Below are 8,673 nucleotides of genomic sequence, written 5' to 3'. Positions count from 1 at the left end.
AGCGTTAGAGACAGTCCACAGAGGAGACACAACTTGGAATAGAACAGGGGTGAGCTGGGAGGACAAAGGTCACTGTCAGCATTGAATTACAACTCTCTTCCTTCCTGGGACTGAGTCTGAGACACTTCTGAGGGTCAGCGATTAAAGAACATTGTTGGGATATTGTCGAGGGAGCTTTACTCTGTATTAACCCCATGCTTTTCCTTTACTGGGAGTGTTTGATGGGGACAGTGTGGATTTGTGATAACAAGTAAAACCTCTCGAAGATGCTGAAGACTGTCAGCTGTACAGAAATAATGTGACCCTCTGAAGTATCTGCTTCAGTAAACCAGACCTCCTTCCTGCTCACCCTGCAGTTACAATTGAAGCTTTAGTCACTGTTTAAAGGGACAGGATTCTCATGTTATTGAGAAAATCTCCACAAGTGTTTTAATAAACCTCCATTCGCCCTGTGAATTTCTCCAGCTTCCTCTGGCTGGGCTGTTTATTCAAGTCTTTTTTCTGTCAATGTCAATGTGTAAAAGGTAATAAACATTAAGAATATTCAGTATCTGTCTGGTGAGTGCTTTGGAAATGTCCCACCTCCCCATCAGCTGATTGGCTGCTTTTCACCAAGTGATTGTCCTGATTGGTTGCTTGGCCTGTCAATCAATGACACAGTGAGAAGTCTCACAACACCAGGTTAAAGTCCAACAGGTTTATTTGGTAGCACAAGCCACTCGCTTTCGGAGCGCTGACCCTTCATCAGTTGAGTGGGAGTTCTGTTCACAAACAGGGCATTTAAAGATACAAACTCAATTTACAATTTTGTCTTTAAATGCCCTGTTTGTGAACAGAATTCCCACTCCCCTGATGAAGGGTCAGCGCTCCGAAAGCGAGTGGCTTGTGCTACCAAATAAACCTGTTAGACTTTAACCGGATGGTGTGAGACTTCTTACTGTGTTTACCCCAGTCCAACGCTGGCATCTCCACATCATAATCAATGACACATCAGCAGAAGATTGGATTCAAATCCAATGATCAATCATTTGAAAATGATCAGTTTGATCTGGAATCTCTTGAGTGACAAGATTGAAAACAGAAAAGAAACTGAAAGTTGCTGGGATTAAACCATCACAATCACAATTCTCCATCCCATATTCACCACCTCCCCCTTGACCTTTCCATCTCACGTGGTCCCACTACTCCCATAGTTTCAATCTGAGATAAGACCATCTCTCATCACTTCCTTCTATCAATCCCCAGACACATCCCCCTTCCATACCCCAACCCTACTCCCTTCTGTATCCATCCCTGCAACAATCTATTCCCCAATTTACTTACATTCAAATTTCCAAATCCCGACTATCATAAATTTCATTGTACCTGAAGCCAGTTTATTGTCAGACCAGCTCTGTAAGGAGGCAACCCCTTTGTTTCTCCTCACCCAACTCTTCCAGCTGTTTCCATTGACTTACAACCACACTTTCCAAATCCCAACTGTCTCATCTCTGGCCCTCTGATCACCACAACATTTCAGCAGTGACTGATTTGCTCCCCTTTACCTCCACCTTTGATATCCTAATACCCAATAAAACCATGGTTCTCTCTCCCTCTGGCCGTTCCCCCTACTCTGGCCTCATCTCCACTCACTTCATCCCAGGGATACAGAGCTGAAAAGATCTGGTGGACAACTGGTTTATCCATTCACTGGCTGATCTAACTGGACCCCTTCAAACATTTCCCGGCTCCTAATCTCATTTGCTAAAACTGCTGACTATTCCAGGATCATCCTGGAATGAGAAGATAAGCTCTGGCTTCTTTTCCCAACTGCAGATTGTATTTTTAAACCCCTTTCCCCTGTCTGGTTCCCCTTCACCTCCAGCAACAAGTGTGAGGATCTCACGGAGGTCTTTGTCTCTAAAATTGAGACCATCCAATCTGCTGCCTGTGCCTTCCACTAGCCCGTCGGGACAAACTTCCTCTAATTCTCTCCCCAACGCCACCCCACTCCCTCCGCCGTCCCCACCGCCCCGCCCCAGCCCCTGCTGTCCTCGCCCTGAACTCACGTCTTTCTCTAGTTTCTCTCCGATCCCCCCTCATGGCTTCTCTGAGCTCACCTTGTCCATGAGAGCCACCTGCTGTTCTCAGTCCATCTGCTGCTGAAAGTCTCATCCATGCCTTCGTTCCTCCAGACGTGACTATCCCAGTACACTCCTGGCTGCTTTCCCACATTCCACCCTCCGCACACATCAGCTCATCCCAAACTCTGCTGTCCCAGTCTGAACTCACACCAAGTCCCGCCGTTCCCCTATCACCCCCTGTCCTCACTGACCTACACTGGCCGCTGGTCAAGCAATGTCTTGATTTTAAAATTCTCATTCTTCTTTTCAAATCTCTCCATGTTCCCACACCCTCCCTATCTCTGGAATCTCCTCCAGCCCCACAACCCTCTGAGATATCTGTGTTCCTCTAATCCTGGCCTCTTGTTCATTCCTGATCGTAATGTCTCCACCATTGGTGGCCGTGCCTTCAGCTGCCTGGATTCCAAGCTTTGGAATTCCCTCCCTAAACCCCTCCAGCTCTCCGACTCACTTTGACCCTTTCAAACTCTCATTGTCCACCTCTTTATTCCGTCTTCGGTTGGTCTGACCTCCTGACCCAAAACTTCCAATCTCCGGATGGTCATATCCCAGACCGATATGGGGAATTCCCCTGAGCCTGGAACCCTCTGAGTCTCAGACTGAAATCCGGAGAATTCGGATGTTTCTGACTTACTGCCCAGAGTTGTTACCCAGGAAAAGTTCGAAAGATTCAGAGCAGTTCTTACATCGGGTAAGTATAAAACGGAAACATTTCCCCTGCCTCCACAGGGCACTCTGTCTGACCCCCTCACCCTCCTGAATACCCTCCTGACTCGATTGGCAGCACTAAAACACCAACCACCCCGTGACCTGACCCGTCCTTCACAATATCCCCCAATCTCAAACTCAACCAAAGCCCCAATGCATCCAAACCCTCACCCACTCCAGTGCCATCTTACCCCCTCCCTTACCCCCTAAAGCATTTGCCTCATCAACCACAGGAGGTATCTCACACACTCACACGTACACACTCACACACACACACACTCACACACACACACACACACACACACACACTCACACACACACACACACACACACACTCACACACACACACACACACACACACACACTCACACACACACACTCACACACACACACACACACACTCACACACACACACATGCACACTCACACGTACACACACTCACACACACACATACACACTCACACACACACACACACACACACACACACACACTCACACACACACACACACACACACACACACACACATACACACACACACTCACACACACACACACACATACACACACACACTCACACACACACACACACTCACACACACACACATACACACACACACTCACTTACACACACACACACACACTCACACACACACACACACACACACACACACACACACTCACACACAATTCCGAGCTCATTGATCGTAGGAGGCATCACAAACATCCACAACTCCCAGCTCATCAACAACAGGTGGCATCACACACAACACACATACACAAACATACACACACACACGATTCCCAGCTCATCAACCATGGGAGGCATCACACACATACTGCACACACAACTGCCAATATAATACAACAACTTGTTTTAACGTGCTTCACAAGAACAAGTAAAATCTGAGACCAAGCCACACAGGGAGACAAAAGAAATATTTCACATTTCTCTTCATTTTTAGCGAGAGTACAAGCACTGGCAGAGCGAACATAGAACATAGAACACTTCAGCACAAACAGGCCCTTCGGCCCACAAGTTGCGCCGATCACATCCATACCTACCAAGCCATAGAACTATCTGTAACTCCCAATCCCATTAAATCCCACATACTCATCCAGAAGTCTTTTAAAAGACCCCAGTGAGTTTGACTCTACCACCACTGATGGCAGCCGATTCCACTCACTCACCACCCTCTGAGTGAAAAGCTTACCCCTAACATCTGTACTTGCTTCCCAGCACCTTAAACCTGTGTCCTCTCATAGCGACCATTTCAGCCCTGGGAAATAGCCTCCGAGAATCCACCCTATCTATTCCTCTCAACATTTTATAAACCTCTATCGGGTCGCCTCTCAACCTTCGTCTCTCCAGGGAGAAAAGACCTAGCTCCCTCAACCTATCTTCATAAGGCATGCCTCCCAATCCAGGCAACATCCTTGTAAATCTCCTCTGCACCCTCTCAATAGCTTCCACATCCTTCCTGTAGTGAGGCAACCTGATAGAGGAACTGCGCACAGTACTCCAAGTGGGGTCTGACAAGGGTCTTATAAAGTTGCAGCATTACCTCCCAAATCCTAAACTCAATCCCTCGATTAATGAAGGCCAGTACACCATACGCCTTCTTGACCACATCCTCCACCTGCGAGGCAGATTTAAGAGTCCTATGGACCCGGACTCCAAGATCCTTCTGCTCTTGAACACAGCTAAGACTCCTACCCTTGATATTGTACTCCTTCATCCCATTGGTCCTGCCAAAATGGACCACTACACATTTATCCGCGTTGAAGTTCATCTGCCACTTCTCCGCCCAGTCTTGCATCCTATCTATGTCACGTTGCAACTCCTGACATCCCTCCAGACTCTCCACAACACCACCAACCTTCGTATCGTCGGCGAACTTACTCACCCATCCCTCCACTTCCTCATCCAGGTCAACAGTAAGGCGTTAAATGATAACTTACCCACATGTGAGTGCAGTAAGAGAATTAAAACAACTATGATTTCAAGACATACGAGTTGATATTCTAAATGTATTTCAAGTATTTCACGGTGATTGTACACTTTGGCCGATGCATGGTACCGAAAGGCATGGTGGGAAAGGTAAAATGTTTCGTGCCAAAGGCCTGGGAACCCATTAGTTCGCAAACTCATATCTGGGAGATCCCGATGAGGGAACACGTTTTGCAACATAATGTGTAGGTCAATTCACAGCCCAGACATAGAATAGACATGACCCTGGATGCAGCAACACATGTCTATACAGCTTGGCAGTGAGCTGGTAACAACCTTCCACTTTGACCCTTATGATAGCATCTACTGTATCCAGGTAACAGGGAAATAGCTTTAGCCAACAAGTGAGTAATGTCCGGTTGTAATGGACGAATGAGAAACCGTCATGCTGGGAAGTACTAGGTGAGGCATTTGGCAATGATTTATGTTAACATTAAATGAAATTAATTTTAAACTAATGTAAGGTGGAGAATCAGATTAAGAAAATGTTTAACTGTTTTCACTGATAACGTCAGAACTGGTCTGAGCATTCTGGGTATTGTATATCTGTGACCATCGAGATAACGTCTCCCATTGATCTCTGATTTTGTAATAAAGTTTTATCTTTATGCTGTGACATTGGTTTCCTGAGACTAATTCCCACCTTGTTGGAAAACCCCACAGTTTACATATACATGAGATAAAGAAGGTAATTCAACAAGTGATTGAGCTATTAAAGACACAGATGTTGATATTTTGAAATGTATTTTGTAAACGTATTTTAAAAGGAATCCTGTTTGTGTCAGTCAAAGAGCAGCTCTCCGCAAAGGATGACGGTAAAAGTCATTACAACCATATTCCGAGGGAAAGTTTAGACCTTGGGTTGAACAGATTTTATCAACAAAGTTTCCATGGAGGAACACTGAGAGCAGCTCCAATGAATAGAATCATTCGCTATCTCGTCTCGCTGGATGTATGTCTGGATGCAGCATCATGTGTCCATCTAACCGAGCAGCAACCTTTTTGTCTGTGAGAATGTTCACTTTTGACCTTTAGGATTAGTATCTGAGGTTGTCAATTAATCTGGCCAAGAAAGCTAGGACATCCGGAATAAACGGACTAATGAAATATCATTATTCAGATGATATTCTACAATTGGCTGAGGTATATGGTAGGTATTATTGCTGATTGATGTGTACTGAAGATGATTGATGCTAAGCTAGTGAAAGGTAGATATATCATAGAATCATATGGCCCTACAGTGCAGAGAGAGGCCCTTCAGCCCATCAAGTCTGCACCGACCACAAACCCACCCAGGCCCTATCCCATATCCCTACATATTTTACCTGCTTATCCCTCTAATCTACGCATCTCAAGACATTGAGGAGCAATTTTTAGCATGCCAATCAACCTAACCTGTACATCTTTGGAATGGTTCTGTTTCAAGCTGTAATCGTCATATTATCATCAGAGGGGTCCGGCTGCTCAATCACTGAGGAGCTGGGACCCTTCGGTGATATCTCACAACGATCGTCGGTTTAAATAAAGATATGTCTTTAACTATGACATTGGCTTCATGATGCTTTGTGGTCATCTTGCAAAAAACCCTGCTAATATTCAGGAACAAACCCTCCGTCCTGTATCTGCTGATCCTGTCCCTTGGGAACAATCCCTCCCTCCTGTGTCTGCTGATCCTGTCCCTTGGGAACAATCCCTCCCTCCTGTGTCTCCTGATCCTGTCCCTTGGGAACAATCCCTCCCTCCTGTGTCTGCTGATCCTGTCCCTTGGGAACAATCCCTCCCTCCTGTGTCCCCAGATCCTTTCCCTTGGGAACAATCCCTCCCTCCTGTGTCTCCTGATCCTGACGCTTGGGAACAATCCCTCCCTCCTGTGTCTCCTGATCCTGTCCCTTGGGAACAATCCCTCCCTCCTGTGTCTCCTGATCCTGTCCCTTGGGAACAATTCCTGAGGGGAACGTCTGCTCTCTCACCATCACCAGACGGTGAAATATTCAACGGGACTCCAGGGGAAAGTGAAGATTGAGGGCTGACCTTAAAGCCCTTCTGGTGTCACAACAAGATTTAATCTAAAAAGAATCCCTTTTCACGGAAGAGGAGAGGTGAGAGTGACTGCCCTTGACATCAAGGCATCATTTCACCCAGTGTGGAATCAGGGAGCCGCAGCAAAACTGGAATCAATAGGAATCAGATTGGAGGTCAGTCATCTGAGCTCGTGGACATCACTGCAGGAGTTCCTCAGGATAGTGTCCTCGGCCTAACCATCTTCAGCTGCTTCAACAATGACCTTCCTTGCATCATAAGGCCAGAGGTGGGGATGTTGACTGATGACTGCACAATGTTCAGCACTATTCAGGATTCCTCAGATACACAAGCAGCTCCTATCTGAATGCAGCAAGACCTGAACAATGTCCAGATCTGAGCTGGCAAGTGGCAACTAATATTCATGCGACACAAATGCCAGGCAATGACCATCACCAATAAAAGACACTCTAACCATTGCCCCAACATTCAATGGCACAACCATCACAGAATGCCCATTATCAACATCCTAGGGATTACCATTGACCAGACACTGAACTGGGTGAGCCATAGAAAAACTCTGTCTACAGAAGCAGGTCAGAGGCTAGGAATCCTGTGGCGACTGACTCACGTCCTGACCCCCAAGGCCTGTCCACCATCTACAAGGCGCAAGACAGGACTGTGATGGAATACACTCCACTTGCCTGGATGAATGTATCTCCAACAACATTCAAGATATTAGACACCATCGAGGACAAAGCAGCTCGCTTGATTGTTATGCCTTCCACAAAACCTCCACCACCGATGAACAGTGACAGCCGTTTGCACCATCTACAAGATACAGCACAGGAACTCACCAAGTCTCCTTTGACAGCACTTTCCAAACACACAAGCACTACCACCTAGAAGGACAAGGGCAGCAAACACCTGGGACACCATCACCTGGAGATTCCCCACCAACTCATTCACCATCAAGACTTGGAAATATATCGCACTTTCTTCACTGTCACTGGGTCAAAATCCTCAAACTCCCTCCCTAACAGCCCTGTGGATGTACCTGCACTTCATGGACTGCAGTGGTTCAAGAAAGCAGCTCACAGGAAAATAGGGATGGGTAATAAATGTTGTAAGAAGTCTCACAACACCAGGTTAAGGTCCAACAGGTTTATTTGATCGCAAACACCACAAGCTTTTGGGACACATTGTTCCTTCATCAGGTGAGTGGAGAGTTCTGTTCAGAAACAGGGCATATAAAGGCACACAACATTTACAGAATACTGATTAGAATGCAATCTTTACAGATAATCTGCGACTTAATTCTTAAATGTGCAGACAATGTGAGTGGAGATAGCATTCAGCATAAGTTAAAGAGATTGTATTGTTTCCAGACAGGGCAGTAAGTGAGATGTTGCAAGTTCAGCAAATCATGGGGGTTTCAGATAGTGTGACATGAACCCAAGATCCCGGTTGAGGCCGTCCTCGTGTGTGCGGAACTTGGCTATCAGTCTGTGCTCAGCGACTCTGCGCTGTTGTGTGTCGTGAAGACTGCCTTGGAGAATGCTTACCCAAAGATCAGAGGCCGAATGCCATGCCCATGAGAAGGGAAATTGTGAAATTAAACAGGAGTTTATGGATTGAATGATGTATTATGAATAGAGTATTATGAACTGCCCACAAATCTACCAACCTTTGTGTTATCCGCATTATGAATGTGCGAATGACACAAAGGTTGATGGATTTGTGGATAGCGATGAGGACCATCAGAGGATATAGCAGGGTATAGATCAGTTGGAGACTTGGGCGGAGAGATGGC

The sequence above is a fragment of the Carcharhinus amblyrhynchos genome, chromosome 9 (assembly GCF_965287045.1).
Source record: "Carcharhinus amblyrhynchos chromosome 9, sCarAmb.v2.hapA, whole genome shotgun sequence".
Lineage (NCBI taxonomy): Eukaryota > Metazoa > Chordata > Chondrichthyes > Carcharhiniformes > Carcharhinidae > Carcharhinus > Carcharhinus amblyrhynchos.
Note: the sequence above shows the minus strand (reverse complement) of the source record.